Source organism: Budorcas taxicolor, chromosome 20 (assembly GCF_023091745.1).
Source record: "Budorcas taxicolor isolate Tak-1 chromosome 20, Takin1.1, whole genome shotgun sequence".
NCBI classification, from domain to species: Eukaryota; Metazoa; Chordata; class Mammalia; order Artiodactyla; family Bovidae; genus Budorcas; species Budorcas taxicolor.
In genome coordinates this window covers 3641699-3665298 of record NC_068929.1, presented here as the reverse complement: position 1 = coordinate 3665298, position 23600 = coordinate 3641699, and the positions used below count along the sequence as shown (strand labels likewise).

The 23600-nt window shown below is 43.0% G+C and overlaps 1 pseudogene; it reads left to right on the top strand.

Moving 5' to 3' along the window:
- Window positions 1–17460: 17460 nt before the first annotated feature.
- Window positions 17461–23600, top strand: part of LOC128066256 (ankyrin repeat domain-containing protein 26-like) — a 53040-nt pseudogene continuing 46900 nt past the window's right edge.

Below are 23600 nucleotides of genomic sequence, written 5' to 3'. Positions count from 1 at the left end.
GTTTCCACTGTTTCCCCATCTATTTCCCATGAAGTGATGGGACCGGATGCCATGATCTTCGTTTTCTGAATGTTGAGCTTTAAGCCAACTTTTTCACTCTCCTCTTTCACTTTCATCAAGAGGCTATTTAGTTCCTCTTCACTTTCTGGTGTCATCTGCATATCTGAGGTTATTGAGATTTCTCCCAGCAATCTTGATTCCAGCTTGTGCTTCATCCAGCCCAGCATTTCTCACGATGTACTCTGCATGTAAGTTAAATAAGCAGCATGACAATATACAGCCTTGACATATTCCTTTCCTATTTGGAAGCAGTCTGTTGTTCCATGTCCAGTTCTAGCTGTTTCTTGCTGACCTGCATACAGATTTCTCAAGAGGCAGGTCAGGTAGCCTGGTATTCCCATCTCTTTCAGAATTTTCGCCAGTTTATTGGGATACACGCAGTCAAAGGCTTTGGCATAGTCAATAAAGCAGAAATATGTTTTTATGTAACTCTCTTGCTCTTTTGATGATCCAGTGGATGTTGGCAATTTGATCTCTGGTTCCTCTGCCTTTTCTAAATCCATCTTGAACATTTGGAAGTTCACGGTTGACGTATTGCTGAAGCCTAGCTTGGAGAATTTTGATTGTTACTTTACTAGTGTGTGAGATGAGTGCAATTGTGTGGTAGTTTGATCATGCTTTGTCATTGCCTTTCTTTGGGACTAGAATGAAAACTGACCTAACAACCTAGATGTTTTCAACTGCATATGCTAAAAGAACTGGCTTTGTAGTTTCCAAGGAAAAATAGTTTCATTTTAACCAATTTTCTCTGAAGTCCAAGGAATATCGTGGCCATCCTGCATCAGAAAGTCATCTTCCCTTTATGTAGTCATAGTTTCATGCCTAAATTATAGACCAACTCATGCTCAAATTGACTCTGATATCAGGGGCACATCAGCTGATCAAAAGCTAAGATTGTGCTTCTGGAGGGAAGTGAGACCTTGGTCCCATGAGAAGAATCTGAGGGCTTAAGGGAATTTGCAGGAGTGGGGAAAGCTTGGTCCATCCTACATGTACCATAATCTTAATGCTTATTTTCTTTACCAAAGTAAAAAACAGATGATAAAAACAAATATAAATCACTGAAAGGTAAAGAAACTCATCATCTGTGATCGAAAGCTGCATTCTAAGGAAACTTTGTTCTCTTAACCTAGAGAGGAGACTAAATTCCAGTCTGGTACCAGCTTACTAGGTAACAAACAAACAAAATTGTTTACAGGTAAGCTTAGAAAAGTCTTTTCCACAGATAATTTGAAGTAGCAGTGTTTTGGCAAAGGCATCAGTGTGAAACCATAGATGGGATATTTCAAACCTGATTAGATAGAAATTGACAAAGTAGTCTGGTCACTGCTGTGACTTGAAACACTTGAATATGATAACTAGAGTGATAACTGACAGCATTTTACCAGGACACATCAGATTTTCATGGATGTCACATAATTTCTAGGATACCTATATTAGTAACTGAAGGAGTCTTTGGGACTAGAAAAGAAAACAACAGTCTCAAAGGCCCTTGCTGAATCATCTAACTTCAGAGAAAACAAAACTGAACTTTAGGTCCTGCCCTGAGGCTCCAGGCCGGTTGTATCTATCTGGGACTTATCAGCCCCTGCCCAAATACAAATGCCATCTCTCTCTCCTTTTTTTCTGCCTCGGCCCAAACTATACCTTACAGTAACATCCACCATATAATATAACTTGGGAAGATTCATCACTCTTCCTGACAGCACTTCCCATGTAGTTTAACATGCCAAATGAACTCAGGTTGTTTAATATCTCTCTTGGGGAGGTCTCAGGGGACCTCTGAAGCATCCCAAAGTTAGCTAGAGGTCAATTATTTAGGCAGGCTTGTTCATAGATATCAAAAGGGTTTGTAACAGTCAGGAGGGCATCAGAGGGCAGACACACTGAAAGCATTATCACAGAAAACTAGTCAATCTAATCACACTAGGACCACAGCCTTGTGTAACTCAATGAAAATAAGCCATGCCCTGTGGGGCCACCCAAGACAGGTGGGTCATAGTGGAGAGGTCTGACAGAATGTGGTCCACTGGAGAAGGGAATGGAAAACCACTTCAGTATTCTTGCCTTGAGAACCCCTGAACGCAGTATGAAAAGGCAAAATGATAGGATACTGAAAGAGGAACTTCCCAGGTCAGTAGGTGCCCAATATGCTATTGGAGATCAGTGGAGATATAACTCTAGAAAGAATCAAGGAATGGAGCCAAAGCAAAAACAACACCCAGTTGTGGATGTGACTGGTGATAGAAGCAAGATCCAATGCTGTAAAGAGGAATATTGCATAGGAACCTGGAATGTTAGGTCCATGAATCAAGGCAAATTGGAAGTGACCAAACAGGAGATGGCAAAGTATGAACATTGACATTCTAGGAATCAGCGAACTAAAATGGACTGGAATGGGTGAATGTAACTCAGATGACCATTATATCTACTACTGCAGGCAGGAATCCCTTAGAAGAAATGGAGTAACCATCATGGTCAACGAAAGAGTCCGAAATGCAGTACTTGGATGCAATCTCAAAAACAACAGAATGATCTGTGTTCGTCTCCAAGGCAAACCATTCAATATCACAGTAATCCAAGTCTATGCCCCAACCAGTAATGCTGAAGAAGCTGAAGCTGAATGGTTCTATGAACACCTACAAGACCTTTTAGAACTAACCCAAAACAGATGTCCTTTTCATTATAGGGGATTGGAATGCAAAAGGAGGAAGTCAAGAAACACCTGGACTAACAGGCAAATTTGGCCTGGGAATACGGAACGAAGCAGGGCAAAGGCTAATAGAGTTTTGCCAAGAGAACACACTGGTCATAGCAAACACCCTCTTCTAACAACACAAGAGAAGACTCTACACCTGGACATCACCAGATGGTCAATACCGAAATCAGACTGATTATATTCTTTGCAGCCAAAGATGGAGAAGCTCTATACAGTCAGCAAAAACAAGACCAGGAGCTGACTGTGGCTCACATCATGAACTTCTTATTGCCAAATTCAGACTTAAATTGAAGAAAGTAGGGAGAACCACTAGACCATTCAGGTATGACCTAAATCAAATCCCTTATGATTATACAGTGGAAGTGAGAAATAGATTTAAGGGCTTAGATCTGATAGATAGAGTGCCTGATGAACTATGAAATGAGGTTCATGACATTGTACAAGAGACAGGGATCAAGACCATCCCCATGGAAAAGAAATGCAAAGAAGCAAAATGGCTGTCTGGGGAGGCCTTACAAATAGCTGTGGAAAGAGGAGAAGCGAAAAGCAAAGGAGAAAAGGAAAGATATAAGCATTTGAATGCAGAGTTCCAAAGAATAGCAAGAAGAGATAAGAAAGCCTTCTTCAGCGATCAATGCAAAGAAATAGAGGAAAACAACAGAATGGGGAAGACTAGAGATCCCTTCAAGAAAATTAGAGATACCAAGGGAATATTTCATGCAAAGATGGGCTCGATAAAGGACAGAAATGGTATGGACCTAACAGAAGCAGAAGATATTAAGCAGACATGGCAAGAATACACAGAAGAACTGTACAAAAGAGATCTTCATGACCAAGATAATCACGTTGATATGATCACTCACCTAGAGCCAGACATCCTGGAATGTGAAGTCAAGTGAGCCTTAGAAAGCATCACTACGAACAAAGCTAGTGGAGGCAATGGAATTCCAGTTGAGCTATTTCAAATCCTGAAAGATGATGCTGTGAAAGTGCTGTACTCAATATGCCAGCAAATTTGGAAAACTCAGCAGTGGCCACAGGACTGGAAAAGGTCAGTTTTCATTCCAATTCCAAAGAAAGGCAATGCCAAAGAATGCTCAAACTACCACACAATTGAAGTCATCTCACACTCTAGTAAAGTAATGCTCAAAATTCTCCAAGCCAAGCTTCAGCAGTACATGCACTGTGAAGTTCCAGATGTTCAAGCTGGTTTAAGAACAGGCAGAGGAACCAGTGATCAAATTGCCAACATCAGCTGGATCATGGAAAAAGCAAGGGAGTTCCAGAAAAACATTTATTTCTGCTTTATTGACTATGCCAAAGCCTTTGACTGTGTGGATCACAATAAACCGTGGAAAATTCTGAAAGAGATGGGAATACCAGATCACCTGACCTGCCTCTTGAGAAACCTATATGCAGGCCAGGAAACAACAGTTAGAACTGGACATGAGTCAACAGACTGGTTCCAAATAGGAAAAGGAGTACGTCAAGGCTGCATATTGTCACCCTGCTTACTTAACTTATATGCAGAGTACATCATGAGAAACGCTGGACTGGAAGAAGCACAGGCTGGAATTAAGATTGCCGGGAGAGATATCAATAACCTCAGATATGCAGATGACACCACCCATATGGCAAAGTGAAGAGGAGCTAAAAAGCCTCTTGATGAAAGTGAAAGAGGAGAGTGAAAAAGTTGGCTTAAAGCTCAACATTCAGAAAACGAAGATCATGGCATCCGGTCCCATCACTTCATGGGAAATAGATGGGGAAACAGGGGAAACAGTGTCAGACTTTATTTTTGGGGGCTCCAAAATCGCTGCAGATGGTGACTGCAGCCATGAAATTAAAAGACGCTTACTCCTTGGAAGAAAAGTTCTGACCAAACTAGATAGCATATTCAAAAGCAGAGACATTATTTTGCCGACTAAGTTACGTCTAGTCAAGGCTATGGTTTTTCCAGTGGTCATGTATGGATGTGAGAGTTGGACTGTAAAGAAAGCTGAGTGCCGAAGAATTGCTGCTTTTGAACTGTGGTGTTGGAGAAGACTCCTGAGAGTCCCTCGGACTGCAAGGAGATCCAACCAGTCCATTCTAAAGGAGATCAGCCCGGGGATTTCTTTGGAAGGAATGATGCTAAAGCTGAAACTCCAGTACTTTGGCCACCTCATGCGAAGAGTTGACTCATTGGAAAAGACTCTGATGCTGGGAGGGATTGGGGGCAGGAGGAGAAGGGGATGACAGAGGATGAGATGGCTGGATGGCATCACCGACTGGATGAACGTGAGTCTGAGTGAACTCCGGGAGTTGGTGATGGACAGGGAGGCCTGGAGTGCTGTGATTCATGGGGTCGCAAAGAGTCGGACATGACTGGGCGACTGAACTGAACTGAGGATCACATAAGTCACCGCGAAACATACCTTTCCACTTAGCCAAAGTTAACAAAACATTTCAAAGGTAAACCTAGAACAGATCACTTAGGAGGTAAAGAAACTTAAAATCTATTGGCAAAGGCAGTTCAACATCTCAAGAAAACGTGTACTATGCACAAAACTTTTTTCTGGGGGTCCACTTTCCATAAAACCTCCTTATCCCAGTCTGTATCCATTCCTTTGCTTCTCCCTTCCTGAAACTGCCACCTGTAAGAAAGAAGTACTTTGTTTTTCTTCATAAAATGCAATTTCATTCCTCATACCTTCTTTAGTAACAAGTCATACATTTCCCTTAAGCAACTAAGAACTGACTTTTATATTGGCATTGTATAGACTGGTGAACGTATGTATCAGTGATAATAGCAAAAAAAAAAAAAAAAATGCTTTCTTACACTGAACATGTCAGAATGGCACCAGATACTATTCATGGATAGTCAAAAATCTGTTTCATTTCTGTGTAAGAGGGAGGTCTTATCAAGTACGGAATGTTTTACAACTTTAATTTATTTGGATATGACGTAGCTGTTCAATACACTGTCGTCACTTAGTTTAGCACAACTATAGAAACCAAAATCTGGAGACACTATTGTAAGTTCAGTTCAGTTCAGTTGCTCAGTCGTGTCTGACTCTTTGTGACCCCGGGGACTGCAGGACGCCAGGCTTCCCTGTCCATCACCAACTCTAGGGGCTTGCTCAAACTCACGTCCATTGAGTCAGTGATGCCATCCAACCCCCATCTTATCCTCTGTCATCCCTTTCTCCTCTGCCTTCAATTGAGACTATTATAGACAGATATTTTAGAGTATAACTATTGTTAATAGTTTATCTAAAAGCTCGTATCACATTTACATTTTTTAGGAGTTTGTTGTTTTTAGCGGTACTTTCTTTGTTGACAAGCTGTGACAGATATAAAAATATAGCAATTTTTAACTTATAATAAACCTAGGCACTGTGAGAATGTTGTGCTTAATGTTCATGACTCTTAAATATGTCTATAGTAGAGTAGGGAAAAAAATACTAGATATTTAATATTGACTATTTCCCAGTTCCCATGAATCAGAAATTCATTTAGGTCAATGTTTTCTTGTATTTCCAACTGTTTGATTTGTAAGGGCTTCCTTTTCTTGAGACCATTTAAATAAGAACTCAGTACTTGAGCAATATTATCAAAAAACAGAAGACTCACACTGAGACATACATAAATCCAGACACACAGACAAGAGATCTAATAGTTTTCCACCTGAGATTTAAAATATTTCTTTGAGCTGCCTTTTTTTTTTTTTTGCGGGGGAGGGGGCGGGTGGCGGGGAGGCGGGTTGGCGGCAAGAATACTGGAGTGGGTTGCCAGTCCCTTCTCCAGGAGATCTTCCCAACCCAGGGATTGGACCCAAGTCTCCCGCATTGTTGGCAGACGCTTTACTGTCTGAGCGACCAGAGAAGTTGCTGAATTCTGTGGCGAGGGTTAACTTCAAGCGTTGCCCTAGGCAGGCCTTTGTAACAAGCTAATTGTTTTTAATTGCATAAGCAAAAGAACCAGCTTTACAGTTTCCAAGAAAAAAAGAAGCTTCCTGGTAACCAATTTTGTCTGGTTCTATAGAATATCATGGCCGTCCTAGGTCAGGTCATCTTTGCTTTCTGTAGTCATAGTTTCATCCCTGAATCATAGACAGTTGAGCTGATAAAAAGCTTGGATTGTCTCTGTGGGGTGGATTTGCTTGTCCTTGCGCTTCACCTGGCAGCAGTAGCGAGGCCACCGGCTTCTCCTGGAAGCGCGCGTGGGGGCGGGGCGCACCGGGAGCGCGTCGGGGGCGGGGCGTCCCAGTTGTGCTCTCAGGGGTCATCATTGCGGCTGGAAATGCCCATTTCATGCGCTCCTGGTCCCCACTGATGGGCATCCAGTGAGTGGAGTGGACGGGTGTGGACCACAGGTAAGGGAACTGGGACTCGGTGGAGCAGGGAACCACGTTTTCCGCCCTCTCTGTTGGCACAGTCTCGGAGCCCCCTAACCTGGCGGTCGCAGAAAGGCCTCGCCTTTGGGGTCAAGCCTTTTACCGCTTTACCCCTTCGCATAAAGCTCAGACCCATGCGGTTTTCCCAAGCAGCCTAGTGCATGCTGAAAGTCCAAGGGATTTATCCTGCCTGGTGATTTCACCTGCAGGGACTTCATAACCTTACCCTGGCCGGCTGGCCCAGCCTGCTTCTGGCACTTTGCAGCCCGGCGGGCCCTTGACCACCTGCTGGGATGGGAAAAGGAAGAGTCCACGAGTTGCACCCTAGAAACTTTGTAGGGTGCATGGATTTAAACACCTGGTGGCCACCCAGGCATAAAAGAAGGGTGGAGGGCACCTTGCTGCCCTTTCATGGTGGAATCTGTGGCTGTCCTGCTGAGAGGAGGGCCTTTCCAAGGAGACCCTGTGCAATCAGATTGGTGTTTTGGAACTGAATAATTAGAACGTAAAAATTTTAAATTATGTGGGGCTTTAATTGAAAAAAAACAAGCTCCAAGTTTTTTCGCAAAGTCAGGTCTAAAAATTGTAAGCCTGTTTTCCTTCCACTGTGGCATTCTATGAAGAAATGTGCATCTTTTAAAGAAAAGAGTCAGAAAAGTGAGGGAAACAGACAACCCAAAGGTGCCCCTGTAGTTTGGCGAAGGCTGTCAGGAGGCAGTCTCTTCCTGTGGCTGATGGGCACAGAGCTCTGCAGGCTTGTTCTTTGCGTGGATGTTCCTGTTTGTGAAAATCCAGCTCATATATTTACTGCCTCACCCCTAATCTCAGTCATTTATTCAAAGAACTTCTGTCCTTGCTTTTTTTTTGTAACATTGAATTATTTTTGACTACGCTGGGTCTTTGTTGCTAGCTGTCTATTTGTACTGAGCAGAGGCTGCCCTTTAGTTGCCGTGCCATGGCTTCTCATTGCAGTGCTTTCTCTGTTTGCACAATTTGGGCTCTGGAGCATGCAAGTACTTCAATAGTTGTACGGGGGCTTAGTTGCCCCTGGGCATGTGGAATCTTCTAGCCCCAGGGAGTGAACCCGTGTTCCGTTCATTGGTAGGCAGATCCTTTTCCACCAGACCACCAGGGACATTTCCTGTTCCCTTTCATTAGAGAATGATATGTAAAACATACATGTAGGAGCTAAATATGCTCAGCTGACAATACTTGGAAATACATACATGTATTCAAGCTTACCTTTGAACATTTTCAGTTAAAGGTAATTTGTGATGATGTCTCCATGGATCTTGTAACCTTTCCTTTTGTTTCTCGGTAACTTCCCATTCCAATGGTAAGACGCCTGGCTTCCACCACTTGTCATGTATAGAATTCAGTGCTTGTCCCATGTGGTTACTGAAAAAACTGTCAGACTGTCTTCCAAAGGGGGCTGTGCACGCATCCCACCAGTATCTGGAGTATGTTTCTGTATAATAGTTTGCTATCAGTATACCCTCAGTGGCCAGGTGTCTATTTCAATCTTTACTAATTATGAATGGGCTTGTTTGCTCTAGTGTTCTTGGACAATTTGAGTAGAGATTTTTGTCAGGTATGCATTTTTTTAGGAAAACAATTGTATGTATTTTTGGCTGTGCTGGGTCTTCGGGTGTGGGCTTTTCCCTAGTTTGAGTGAGCATGGGCCATAACTAGTGGCGTGTGGGCTTCTCACTGCAGCAGCTCCTCTTGCTGCGGGGCACCGGCTCACGGGCTTCAGTGGTTGCAGTATGTGAGCTCGGCATTGTGGCTTCCAGGATCTAGAGCACAGGCTCGGCAGCCGTGGCTCACGGGCTCCATGGCACGTGGGATCTAACCATAGCAGGGATCACACCTGCGTGTCCCCCACTGGCAGGCGGATTCTTTACCACAGAGCCGCCAGGGACGCCCTCAGGAATATTTTTGATTCTAGTTTGCCACACATGTTCCTGGTGAGAGAGGCCAGGATCAAGAGGCCTGGCACTGGAGTCCTCAGCCACAGTCCTGGCTGTGCCATCCAAAGCTCTGGGGCCTTTGGCGAGCACCTCAGCCTACCTGGGACTGTTTCCTCCCCTCAGAAATGCCCTGCTGATGGACTGTAGCCCACCAAGCTCCTCTGTCCCTGGGATTTCTGAAGCCAGAATACTGGAGGGGGTGCCATTTCCTTCTCTACAAGGTAGCATTTGGAAGACGTTTTCTCCTGGATCGTGGTTTTGATGAAGGAAGGGGGATCCCTTGCAGGGCTTGAGAGTGGCTTCTTGTCTGACACTTGGAAATGAATTGTCTGAGGAGAGGGGTGCCGTCCAAGCGAGATACTTTATTGGGAAGGGCTGCCGGGGTGGAGGGCAGGAGGGTGAGGGAAACGGAGAGAAGTGCTCTGCCACGTGCCTCATAGTCTCAGGTTTTCTGGTCATTGGGTTAGTTTCTGGTTTGTCTCTTGCCAGTCATTCTGAATTGGATCCTTCCTGGGGGCACATGCATCACTCAGCCGAGATGGATTCCAGCGAGAAGGATCCTGGGAAGTTGGTAGGACCTCTGCACTGGAGTCTCCCATCTTTTTGACCTCTCCAGAATCCTGGTTGGTGGTAGCTTGTTAGTTCCTTGTTCCTTACCAGGACCTCCTGTTGTAAGATGACTCCTGCAAGCGCTTTCTCTTCTCTGTTGCCTGGCAAGGGTGGGTGGTCAGTGGTTCATTTCACAGTGTGTCTTTTGTTTCTCTTGAACAAGGTTCTTCACAGAGTAAATGTATAAAATTGTAAAAGTCAATGTTTTAAACAATTTATATTCACAATTTGGTAAGTTGGCTTTTTTTGTTGTGTGTTAGAACTCGTCACCAGACCAAAGGTCATGTAGATCTTTTGTTGTTTTCTAAAGTTTTATAGTTTTTAAAATTGAATTATGGTGTTAGTTGCAAAGTTTGTGTTTCTGTTCATTTAGTCTTTTTTTTTTAAAACAGTTATTTATTTTTAGTTGATTGATCATTGCTTTACAATATTGGTTTGGTTTGTCATACAGCCACATGAATTAACCATAGGTGTACATGTGTCCCCTCACTCTTTTTTTTCTTTTTATTTATTTCTTTTTATTATAAATTTATTTATTTTAATTGGTGGCTAATTACGTTACAATATTGTATTGGTTTTGCCATACATCAACATGAATTCGCCACTGATATACCCCCCTCCCACCTCCTTCCCTGTAGCATCCCTCTGGGTCATCCCAGTGCACCAGCCCCAAGCATCCTGTATCCTGCATTGAACCTGGACTGGCAATTCGTTTCATATATGATATTATACATGTTTCAATGCCATTCTCCCAAAACATCCCACTCTCTCCCTCTCCCACAGAGTCCAGCAGACTGTTCTATACATCTGTGTCTCTTTTGCTGTCTTGCATACTAGGTTATCATTACCATCATTCTAAATTCCATATATATGCATTAGTTTACTGTAGTGGTGTTTATCTTTCTGGCTTACTTCACTCTGTATAATAGGCTCCAGTTTCATCCACCTCATTAGAATTGATTCAAATGTATTCTTTTTAAAGGCTCAGTAATACTCCATTGTGTATATGTACCACAGGTTTCTTATCCATTCATCTGCTGATGGACATCTAGGTTGCTTCCAGGTCCTGGCTATTATAAACGGTGCTGTGATGAACATTGGGGTACACATGTCTCAATTCTGGTTTCCTCGGTGTGTATGCCCAGCAGTGGGATTGCTGGATCATAAGGCAGTTCTATTCCCAGTTTTTTAAGGAATCTCCACACTGTTATCCATAGTTTGAGTTCCCCGAGTCATACAGCAAATTCTCACTGGTTGTCTATTTACAAATGTTGGTGTACATGCATCCATGCTGCTCTGTCCATTCATCTCATCCTCTCCCTCTTGTTCCCCACCCTTGTCCGTAAGTCTGTTCTCCATGTCTGCATCTCTGTTGCTGCTATGTGATCAGATTCCTCAGAGCCATCCTTCTAGATTCCGTGTTTTTCTCTTTTGGACTGACTTCCCTGTTTAATACACTCTAGGTTCATCCCCTTCATTAGAACGGACTCAAATGTGTTCCTTTTTATGGCTGCATTCCATACAGGCTCTGATTGTTCCTTAGCCATGTTTTGAGGAGGGACATGGAGCTATTCTGCTCCGTTTCATTTTGGGCCTCCAGTCTGAGTGCTCACAGCAGAGCTGCTTCTGGGTGAGCCCTCTGAGGTCTGTGAGCGCGGGGCTGCCTGCTCTTCTCTGGCGGCCCGCAGGGGGCGCCAAACCCCCCTCTGACCCGTGGGCACAGGACGCTTTGCCTTCAGACTGGGCTCGGTGACCAGCTGGCGGGAGCTTTGTCTCCCCAGGGCCGTGAGGGCTCGGGCTCCTGGATAACGGGGCTGCGTTCAGGCTGAGAGGAGTGGGGTTGCCTCAGTGCCTGCGAGCAGGAAGGCGCTGCAAGAGGGAAAAATGAGGACGAAGTAGATGTTTCCTATGTCCAGCTGAGCGCTGACCAGAGGTCCATCTCAGAGGACTCGGCAGGGTGGGGGTGGGGTGGGGTGGGGGAAGAGCTCCATGTGCAAAACGGTGGGTTTCCAGTTCGATTTTTGTGAGACGATCTAGAGGATGACCTTCCCTGATGTTCTTCAGTGTAGATGGCCAGTTTTCCTGTCACTGTTTCTTGAGAAGACTGCCCTTTCCTCTTCGCTCGCTCATGAACTGACTGCGTACGTGTGGGTTTGTTCCTGGGCTCTCTATTCTTTCCTGGAGTCCATGCATCTGTGTTCCTGCCAGTTCCTCACTGTGCTGGTTACTACAGCTCCGTGATGTAGTTTGAAGTCGGAGGGGAAGATGCCTCCAGCTGTGTTCATCTTTGTCAGTCTTTTTGGCCGTTTAAGGTCCTGTTCAATATTCAGTTCAGTTCAGTCGCTCAGTCGTGTCCGACTCTTTGTGACACCATGAATCGCGGCACGCCAGGCCTCCCTGTCCATCACCAACTCCCGTAGTTCACCCAAACTCACGTTCATCCAGTCGGTGATGCCATCCAGCCATCTCTTCCTCTGTCGTCCCCTTCTCCTCCTGCCCTCAATCTCTCCCAGCATCAGAGTCTTTTCCAATGAGTCAGCTCTTTGCATGAGGTGGCCAAAGTACTGAAGTTTCAGCTTCACCATCATTCCTTCCAAAGAAATCCCAGGGCTGATTTCCTTTAGAATGGACTGGTTGGATCTCCTTGCAGTCCAAGGGACTCTCTAGAGTCTTCTCCAACACCACAGTCCAACAGCAGCAATTCTTCGGCACTCAGCTTTCTTCACAGTCCAACTCTCACATCCATACATGACCACTGGAAAAACTATAGCCTTGACTAGACTCACCTTTGTTGGCAAAGCAATGTCTCTGCTTTTCAGTATGCTATCTAGGTTGGTCATAACTTCCCTTCCAAGGAGTAAGCGTCTTTTAATTTCATGGCTGCAATCACCATTTGTAGTGATTTTGGAGCCCCTGAAAATAAAGTCTGACACTGTTTCTACTGTTTCCCCATCTATTTCCCATGAAGTGATGGGACCAGATGCCATGATCTTCGTTTTCTGAATGTTGAGCTTTAAGCCAACCTTTTCACTCTCCTCTTTAACAATTTTCATATATAACATAGAACAGTGTTTATTAATTTTATTTATTGTGTTGTAGATTATATCCCTAGTACTTATTTATCTTACAACTGAAAGTTTGTATCTTAAAAAAAATGTATTCATAGATAAGGTTTATTCCAGTGTTTACATAAAAATGAGATGATGTAGAAGAGGAAAAGGTTTTTCCAAAGGGTTAAAATGTATTGAACAACAGAACTTGATCCTTCCATTTAGTCTGAATTCAGTTGGCTGACTGCATCATTATTAATATCCACCCTCACCCAATCATTTTCATCACACACAATATCAAAGGTCTTCTGGTGGCACTTCCTATTTCCCTGGAAGTCTCTTAAACTGCTTTCAGTTACAAAAGAAAGGCAAGGATTTTATCAGCTCACACTCTACTCCATTGGAGACAAAAATACACCCCTCAGTTATCTTCTTTAAGTTGTGGCTCCTGGAAAACAGTGTCCAAATGAAGAAATTAGCACTAACACACAAAGAACACAGTATAATCTCTGTATAACAGTAACTTTGCTTCAATGTTTTTTCATTAAGAATTATTTTTATTATCTCTCCACAAGGAAGTTATAAAAATACCTGTAAAAACATTGAAAAGGCTCTTTAAAGTCCTGGAATGAAGAATTCTGAAGTATGAATTATGATACATCTATGATTTGCCAATAAAAGAATCAAATCAATTTTGCAAGTTGGAATTTCTGAATGAATTTAGTAGGAGTTTACCAGAGGAGGTAAAACATCAGACCTTAACAATTTTCTGTTTTCAAATCAGTTGAATTTTTGATCTGTTGACAGGCACAGTGCACACAGGAACTTGCTTCTGCCACTAACGATGAAGTCAATCTGAGGGACAGATATTTGTATCTTGGATGCACCAGGCTCTTCCATGCAACTGACTGGAGTGGTCTTCCCTTATTTGTTCCATCATGCTTTAAATAAAAGTAAATATACATATGGTAAAACATTTAAATAGTACAAGAGGACTTAAAATAATCAGTAAATATCCTTTTCTCCTATAACCTAGAAAATCTGATGTTTTCCAAATCATCAAACAGTCATATGAATAATTTGCAAAGCGAAGTCAACCTCAGAGTATCTTCATCTGAAAATTATTCTCAGGATTTCTGGAATACCTTGATTCTCTCATATTTTACCTCTGTTACAGAGGAAAGCCATGCAGTCTTCTCCTTCTCAAAAAAACTAACTAGGAAACCAACTCACACACTCTGCTCAGAGACAGCAAGTGCAGGCAACACCTTGTACCCCATGGATCTGGTTCTAGCCATGGGCAGGGGCTCTGGGATCCACCAGAGACACGGGAGGGTGCCTGGAGCCCAGCTGTGCCCTTGAATGGCCCTGGTGCCCAGGGCAGCTGAGCATCCTTTGGGGAGAGCATGACGTGGCTGGCGTGTAAGGAGGGGAGATAGGCATCCTCGAATAGACGAACTAGAAACGTTTCTGCCACCTCTTGCAGGACCAACAGGGCCTGGATTTGCCAACTGAAGTCCACACCAGGAGTGAATTTAACAGGTATTTCTCTTGCTGGTGAAGGAGCGGGGATGGGGGGAGGAGTGGAGAGGAAAAGGAGACTCAAGAGAAGGTAGACTCTTTCCGCGAGTCTCCGTGAATCTTCACCTCTGTTCTTTCCTGGTGCTTACTCTTGGGACCTACCTGGTGGCTGATGTCAGCTCCCGGGAGCTTAGTGACGGCGGGCGCGGCTCTCCTGGTCTCGGCGGTGGGAGAGGAGGAGATAGTCTCTCGGGGCAGGGGAAGGGACGGGAGGCTGGTTGGATGAGAGAGATGCAGGCGGCAGAAGGGGGTCTTTCTTAGCAAGTAGGCGCGTGCCCTTGGATCGCCTGCAGGAGCGCATGTCTCCAGCGAGCCTGTGGATGGGAGGACGCTCCTGGACACGGGCCGGCGGGCGGGCGGCGGGAGCCGGGCTCGCCAGGCGCCCCGCCGTGTTTCCGCCTCGCGGCTGCGGTGGGCTGGTGGTGGGCGCGCAGAGGGTGTTTCGGCCCCGGGGCTCCTTCTAGATCTCGGTGCAGGGGCAGAGGCCTGGAGGGCGGGGTCTCCCCGGCCGCCCTCCTGACCCGGCTGGGTGGTGCTCTGGAAATTTGTACCCTTTGACCAGATTCTTGCAATTCCCAACACCCCTCTGCATACTTCCAATAACGACAAATCCGATCTCGTCTTCTATGAACTTGTTTAGTTTTGAAGTATAATTGACTACAGCACTCTCAGTTCCCCGGTGCAGAGCATAGTGATTGGACATTTCTATACATTTCAAAATGATGGCTGTAAATCCAGTTACCATCTGTCACCATGAAAGGTATTACTTTATTACTGAGTATATTCCCCTACATTACTATCAACAGTATTGCTGATTATATTCTTAGTGTTCCATATTGCTGTTTTTCCCCATGTATCTCTGTATTTTAAAGGTTGCTCTGGAGATTATAGTATTCATATTTAGTTTTTTTCTGTCTGCTTGGAAATAAGATTGTGCCACATCAAGGGGAATATAGAAGCCACACCACCACTTAGTGCTATATATACATCATATATACATACAAAATAGTCTCGGGACTGCCCTGGGGGTCCAGTGGCTAGGCCTCTGCACTCCCAGTGCACGGGGCCTGGGTTTGATCCCTGGTCGGGGAACTAGATCCCACCTGCTGCAATGAAGATGGAAGGTCCCAAGTGCCGCAACTAAGACCTGGCACAGCTACATAAATACATAAAAATAAATATTTCTTAAATAAGAAGTGTAAAAAGCTGACTGCTTTGGCCACTTCTTTAAAATTAGGGACTCCCTGGCAGTCCAGCGACTAAGACTAGGCGCTCCCACTGCAGTGGGCAAGGGTTCCACCCCTGGTCAGGGAACTAAGATCCCACACGTTGGATGGCACAGACCAAAAAACCCACAAGACTCATATTTACATAGTTATTTGCCATTTCTAGTGCTCTTCCTTTCTTCTTGAAATTTGTTTCCCTCTGGTATTATTCTCTTTGAATCTGAAGAATTTCCTTTAGCGTTTCTTTCAAAGTGGGTCTGCTAGAGAGCTCCTCTCTCGCTTTAGCGCAGATGGTACAGAAGGTGAGGATCCAGCGTAGCGCTGCTGATCAGTGTGTGTCCAGGGTGCCCGGTCACTGCTAAATTGCCTTGTGTGAACGTCATGGTCAGTGTAGTGGAATTGCCTGGTTTCAGTCACATGACATGCACACCACATGGCAGAGAGCTGCCCCGTCCTGTGCCAAACAGGCAGAGGCAGCTGAGCGAGGATGAGTGCCGTCTGATAGCTACCTTTGCTCCTTCTGACTCAGTGACCCACCTGTCTTCTTGAAATTTGTGCTCCCCTTCCCTTGTGATGGAGCAAAGTCATATGCTTCCACGGTCACCTGGTAACATGGGAGCGCTGTGTGCCAGCTTTTCCAAAACCATCAGATATTTCTCTTTGATAGTACAGGATTAAATAGGAATTTAATAGAATTAAATGGAATCAAATAGGTTTCTTTCCCCCTCATGAAAGAAATTTCAGGCTTAAGAAGAAGGCAGGGGAATACTCGGGGGTTTAGGGACCTCTTGAAATCATTTGAGGCCAGACTGGCTTTTCAAAAGTATTTAATATGTATTTATCTATTTGGTTATGTCGGGTCCTAGTTTTCACACGTGGGACCTTCGTTGTGGACTCTCTAGTTGCAGCTTGTTGGCTTAGTTGCTCCATGGCATGTGGGATCTTAGTTCCCCAAACAGGAATTGAACTTTTGTTCTCTGCATTGCAAGGCAGATCTTAACCACTGAACCACCAGGGAAGCACCAGGCATATGTATGCAGACCAAGATACACGACCTTCAGACACACAGAAAGGTCCCCTTCTCAGAAAGGCCTTCCCCATCTGCCCCATTTAAGGCTGTGAGTCGATGATACCCCGCCTCCTCCTGCTCTGTTTCTCTCATGTTACTTATCACCATTTACGATAGGGTTGCTTATTTGCCAGGTTTGTATGTTTCATTAGTTGCGGTGTCCTAAGTGCTTAGAATGGTGCATGCTCAGTAAATATATATATATATATATTTTTTTTTTACCTTGCTGCATGGCTTGTGGGATCTTAGTTCCCTGACCAGAGATTGAACCCAGGCCCTCAGCAGTAAAAGCATGGAGTCCTAACCACTGGACTGCCAGGGAATTCTCTCAGTAAATATTTCTTGGATGAAAGAACACAGTTTTGCAACTTGCTTTTTTTCCTTTTTAAAAAGAAGCTGTCCCTGACATCCTCCCATGGTGTGCATAACAACACCGGGCACCTCCTCTCTTTTCACGTTCCCCCTGCAATCCTTGGGCTTCCCAGGTGGCGCTGGTGGTAAAGAACCTGCTTGCCAAGGCAGGAAACGTAAGAGACCCAGCTTTAATCCCTGGGTCAGGAAGATCCCCTGGAGGAGGGAATGACAGCCTACTCCAGTATTCTTGTCTGGAGAATCCCATGGACAGAAGCGCCTGGCAGGCTACAGTCCCTGGGGTCACAAAGAGTTGGACACAACTGAAGTGACTTAGCACACATGCGCTCTGCCATCCTAGCTTGGTCCTAAAGCTACAGAGTGTGCTGTTACTACCTGCAAGTGATTTGAGGGAAATGACATGCTCTGGGACCCTTGGGCTTTAGGATGGAGAAGCACGGGCCCCTGACGTGGTCTCTTCTGTGTGAAGGAAGGCCGTCTGATGTGCTGACGCCCCGACACAGGCCTGTCCTTTCAGGTCTTATGCGGGTCATTGTATGATAGTCCCTGGTGCCTCAAACAGTAAAGAATCTGCCTTCAGTGCAGGAGACCTGGGTTTGATCCTTGGGTTGGGAAAATCCGCTGGAGGAAGGTATGGCCACCCACTCCAGTATTCTTGCCTGGAGAATCCCCACGGACAGAGCAGCCTGGTGGGCTACAGTCCACGGGGTCGCAAAGAGTTGGACACACCCGAGTGACTAAGCACAGTCTGTTGAAGGAGGTTGTACAGGTCTCATGAGTCAGAAGCTGGCAGGTAAGTGCTGAAAAGCAACCGTGCTATGGAACCCAAGACCCTGGAGAGCATCGCAAGGCGTTGGCAGTGAAACCACCTCCTGGGAAAAGCAGGAGGCTCCAGCTCACGCCTCGCCCTGCTGCTTGCTGATAGGAAATGAACACGTGCCTGCCAGGTGCCACTGCTGTGTGATGAAAGAGGGGTGCAGACCAGGCCCATTTCCTCTGCTGTGCTGTTTGCAGCACTCCAGACCCACCCGCCTGGATGCTGTCTGTCTCTGGCTGACGGCTTGTGATTGGCCTCTAGCACACTTCTGCAGGGGAGCAGCGCTTCTTGTCAAAACCACCTGGGTTCCAGGGAGTAGAGAATTAAAACATCTAAGAGGGAAGAATACAGGGATTGTGTCTTGGGGAAAATGGGATGGTTTGAATAAGTCTTCGTGTTTGGAAAGGGTGTTAAGAAGGAAAAAGGCATCTGTGCAAATTACTTTGGTCAACTCCTTTAAGAAGACTGCCTTGATGGTTCATCTAGCGGTTAAGAATCTGCCTCTGACACAGGTTCCATCCCTGGTCCAGGAATATTCCATATGCTGCAGGGCAACGAAGCCCGTGTACCACAACCTCTGAGCCTGTGCTCCAGAGCCTGCAGGGCGCAGCATCTGAAGCCCCCGCAGCCTAGAGCCAGTGCTGCGCAGCCAGAGAGGCCCCCGCAGCGAGAAGCCCGCACACTGCAACCAGAGAGCAGTGCCCCCTTGCCGTAGCCAGAGAAGGCTTATGTGCAGCTGGGGAGACCTGGCACAGCCCAGAGTAAATACATAAATAATAAAAGGAAAGAAGATAATAGGAAATCTTAAAGAAAGGTTTCAGACCACTAAAAGATCCTTAGAGGTTCCAAGGAGACAAAAAATTATTATGAAGTGAATGCTTAACCACTGCTTGTTATACTCATTGTATTTTAAAATTAATTTTTATTGCAGTAGAGTTGCTTTGCAATCTTACTTTAGTTTCTGCTGTACAGCAAAGTGGATCAGTTATATGTATACATATATCCCCTCATTTTTAGATTTCTTTTCCTATTTAAGTCACCACAGAGCATTGGATAGAGTTCCCTGAGCTATACAATACGTTCTCATTAGTTATCTCTTTTATACATCAGCCGTGTACATGCGTCAATCCTCAACATATTTGTTTTAGACAAAAGGTGGGTGATGGTATTGTGTACATTACTTATATCCCCGCCCCCCCCCCCCCCCAACTTGGGATCTACTTCTATTACCTGTTAAGAAGCTGGTGTTTAAAATTTCCGTCTGTTTCTACCTTTGGTACCTTCAGTTCTTGCTTTGTTTGTTTTGAGGCTCTGTTGTTAGGCATGTGGATATTTATGACATGCCTTTCTGCTGAATTATCACTATGAGAAGTCTATCTTCTATTTCTAGAAGTCTAGAGACTTCTTCAGTATTCGTCAGCATGCTAATGTTTAAAGTATGCATGCTATGGGTTCTAACCAGTTATTTTTTAAAAATTGCAGCTTTACTTAAGAAAATGACAGTTTTATTGAGATACAATTCACACACCATCAATTCACCCATTTAATATGTATAGTTCAGTAGTGTTTAGTATATTCACAGGGTTGTGCAACCATGGCCACAACAACTTTCAGAACATTTTCCTCATCTCAAAAGAATCCGATGTTAGCAATCATTCCCCGCTTCATTCAGACACCCCACCCCCATGAGCCCAGGGCAGCCACTAATTTATTTTCTGTCTCTATAGATTTGCCTCTTCTAGACATTTCATATACATGAAATCATGCTATATGTGGTTTTTATGACTGGCTTCTCTCACTCGGTATAATGTTCTCAAGGGTCCTAAGTGTTATAGCATGTTTCAGTATTTTATCCAACTATTGTTTCTGTTTTCTTTAAAAAGAAATAAAATACTTTATTTTTTAGAGCACTTTTAGGTTCGCAGCAAAATTGAATAGACAGTGCAGAGAGCTCCCATATATTGGGTTAGCCAACAAGTTCGTTCATGTTTTTCTGTAACATCTTATGGAAAAACCCAAACAAACTTTTTAGCCAACCCCAAACTTCTTCCACCCCATAGCTTTTTAGCTCCATCTTGTATTCCATTAAATTTTTTTTTTCAAACAGCATAGTTTCCTTAGAATTCTGACTACCAGTCCTTGTTCCCAGTGAAATGTTAAGAATATTTCTTTATCAATTCCTCTCTCTCTAGTAATACTTGACAGCATTCAGGTAGTGAGAGATGCCCATGTGTGGCTAATTGAATGGCTTTTTTTATAGTGGCAAAAATAAGCTCTTTATTACAGTATTATTCATAAAGTTTTAAAATAATATAAATCACTATTATTAGGGATATACAATGAACAAAAGCCTCTGTTTTAAATATATGTTTTATATATAATTATGTTGATATTTTCATAAAACTTGAGCAGTGTAGATATATAATTCATATATTAATAAAAACATATAAAGCACAGGCTTTGTTCATAGTGTATCCTTAGCAATACTGATATATTACTGATTTATTGTATATAAGTTCTAAATATATATGTTTTTCCACATACCTCATTATACTTATGCTTTTCTTTTTTTTTTCCACTTAAGATTGTACTTCACTAGGCATATCTCACTTTTTCCTTTCTTTTTCCTCCCCTACCTTTTGTCATTTTTAATATTTCCTGTTAACCTAATTTTTCCTTGCAGAATGCATTTCTTCAGTGTCTGTTCTTTGCGTGCATCTCTCTCTGCCTCTATTGTTAACATGTTTGCTTATGGCTTTCTGTTTAGAGTGTTTGTGGCTTTCACTCATGATCGTTGCCCTACAGGTTTGCTCTTATTTTTTCCCCTTTCTTAGAATGAGCTGAATTTTAAAAATCATTTGTCTTTAGCTCTTTGACAAACAGAATAGAAATAACTTTTCCTATTTGCAGTTCTAACCCATCTAAATAAGGTTCTGCTAAAAACTAAATTTTCATATTTCCCTTCCCAAGCAATAATTCATGCATATAGAAATCATGCAAACAAATTTCTAAACATAGCAACTAATTTCAATAGCTTAGCTTTTCAGACATAGTACTCTAAAGTATTGGGGATAAATTTTTATTCTAGAATATTTTGGTAGAGAAAGTAATCTAGTAGGTGTCATAGTATTTGTATAGCAGTATATTAGGGGTAAGGAGAGGAACATCCGGGGCTTCCTATGTCATCTGTCATAATCCTTACCCCATGAGAAGGTTAGTCAGTGGCAGAACTGGAATTTGAATCCACATCTGAATGACTCCAGAGCCTGAGCTCTTTGTGTTAGATCATAGAGGAATGGGGGATGTTATAATTATTTTATTAAATTTGACCCTTATTATTCTTAAAGTTCTTGTTTTCTTCTCCAGAATGTCCTGAAACCAAACTTAACGAAGCTAATGAATGCTTCTCAGCAATCCAAGAGACAGTAAGTTATCTAAGACTGTCCTCTTGGTTTTATTCACTGATTTGAAATTATAGATGTTCTCATGTTCTCCCCCTTGTTTTCACTGTAGTAGAAGCAAAATGTGGCATTGTGAGACCAGAGAGTACAACCTTCTCTGAGGACAATAATTCTGATGGTGAAATTGAAGATGTGGTTGAATCCATTCCCGAACCATCACCTGGAGCCCGGGGCTTCTCTCATCCTGCCTTCCCATCGCCTGAGCCTCTTCCACAACCTCTCAAGTCTCTCGGGGGCCTTGGTCTCACAAAGGCAAGTTGTTTTGTTTGTAATTCTTTTTTCCCTGTACTTTTTCACATGCCATTCACATGTCATGTCCCCTTATATGACACAAGGGATCCTACCACAGAAATGGAAGCCTTCAAAGTCACGATACAAAATGGTGAGATAATAAGAGCAATATATGTGCATGATTCAGATTTATAAACATTGGCATCCTAAGTATGCCCTTATGAAAGAAAAACATTACAAAGCAATTAGGAAGAACGAAGAGATGAATATGAACATGGGGAGGGGGATGAAAGGGAAGAATTCATTTAAGAAGGACAAGATGAATATGAAATGGAATGAAGGTCAGGATGAGACAGATTATTACACAAACACAACAGAAATAGTGGGGGTATGTCAGATGAGGAACTCTATATTATAAATATGAGAAGAATTATTTCAAATTCAACTTAAGAGGAGACAGTGAGGTCGTGAAAAAGCAGTGCTCATACTCTTTTGAATGACATACAGCTGATTTTTATGAAGAACTGAAAGAAAATTTGTTCCTTACCTTTTTGGTGGTTGTTTTTGAGGTTGGTGGTGGTTCTTTTTTTTTTTTTTTATTGCAGTATAATCAATTTACAATATTGTGTTCATTTCAGGTGTACAGCAAAGTGACTTGGTTATACTTATACATGTACACATGGCATTTCAGGTGTACAGCAAAGTGACTTGGTTATACTTATACATGTACACATGGCTTCCCTGGTGGCTCAGTTGGTAAAGAGTCTGCCTGCAATGCGGGAGACCTGGGTTCAATCCCTGGGTTGGGAAGATTCCCTGGAGAAGGAAATGGCAACCCACTCCAGTATTCTTGCCTGCAGAATTCCATGGACAGAGGAGCCTGGTGGATTACAGTCCACGGGGTCACAAAGAGTCGGACACAACTGAGGGACTGACACACACACATGTATGTATATATCTGTATTGAATATAGTTCCCTCTGGAAGTTCATTTCAGTTTGAAGTGATCTGTTTTTTTAAACAAATTCTCACTTTGAAAGTAATGAAGCAATGTCTTCTATTTAATATAGCAAAACTTTAGTTCATAGACAATTCAAGGTGACTTCTGTTTTAGGTCTTAGCAGATTCACTATGATTTAAGAACTTTTGGCCTTTCTGTTCTTGTGGTTTCTAACTTACTGTTTGATAAATACTTAATGTACTTAACTAATTTATCTTACTGTATGGTATAATCTTGATGGGTGTTTTAGATCTTTTTGAAAATAAAGAGGAAATAAATAAGCATTTTATCTAGTCTTTTTACAAAAGTTATAATTATATAAATGAGATTCTTACTCTCTTCATTCAATAAGAAAATTTTCAGCTGCAATAGTCTTAAAGAAAAAATGTAGACCTTTTTTTTTTTTTGCTGAAGAGACTCTGATTTGTCTTTTCCTGATATCTACATGTAATGGCACTTACAGTAAATGAATGAAATCACAATTTATGATTTTTTTTCTTATGCAGACTACTTGTTATTACAAAATCATAAGGAAACAAAAATCACTAACAGGGTTTAAAAATTATCTCTGGAAGATAACTTTTTACTTTTAAAAATATCCCTAGCCATATGTATACTCCATGTTATTCTTAAGAAACTTTATATTAACTTCAGTATTTATAGGTGTTAAGCTAGCCTGTCAATTCTTTGTTATACATATGAAACTAACATATCAATTCTTTTGTATCCAAAACTCAGAAATTGTGGTTACTTGATTTTTTCAGTTTGTTTGTTCTTTCCTGATACTAAGTTTGAGCCCTGCTTGATAATCATAGATGTATTTGGAAACCTTTCTATCTCCAGCTAGGATAATCATAATGTTACTACTATTTTTAATATCAAGATCATTCCTTCAATCTTTACCTACTACTCCAGAAGGCACAGATAGGAAATTAGAGTTGTTAGTGTGCTGTTTACAGGGAAATAAGAAGAAAACCTTGTGAATTTTCAAATAGGGTTTTATATTTCTTTCTTAGCTCATAGTAGTACGTTAAAATGACTCATAATTCCATACTCAC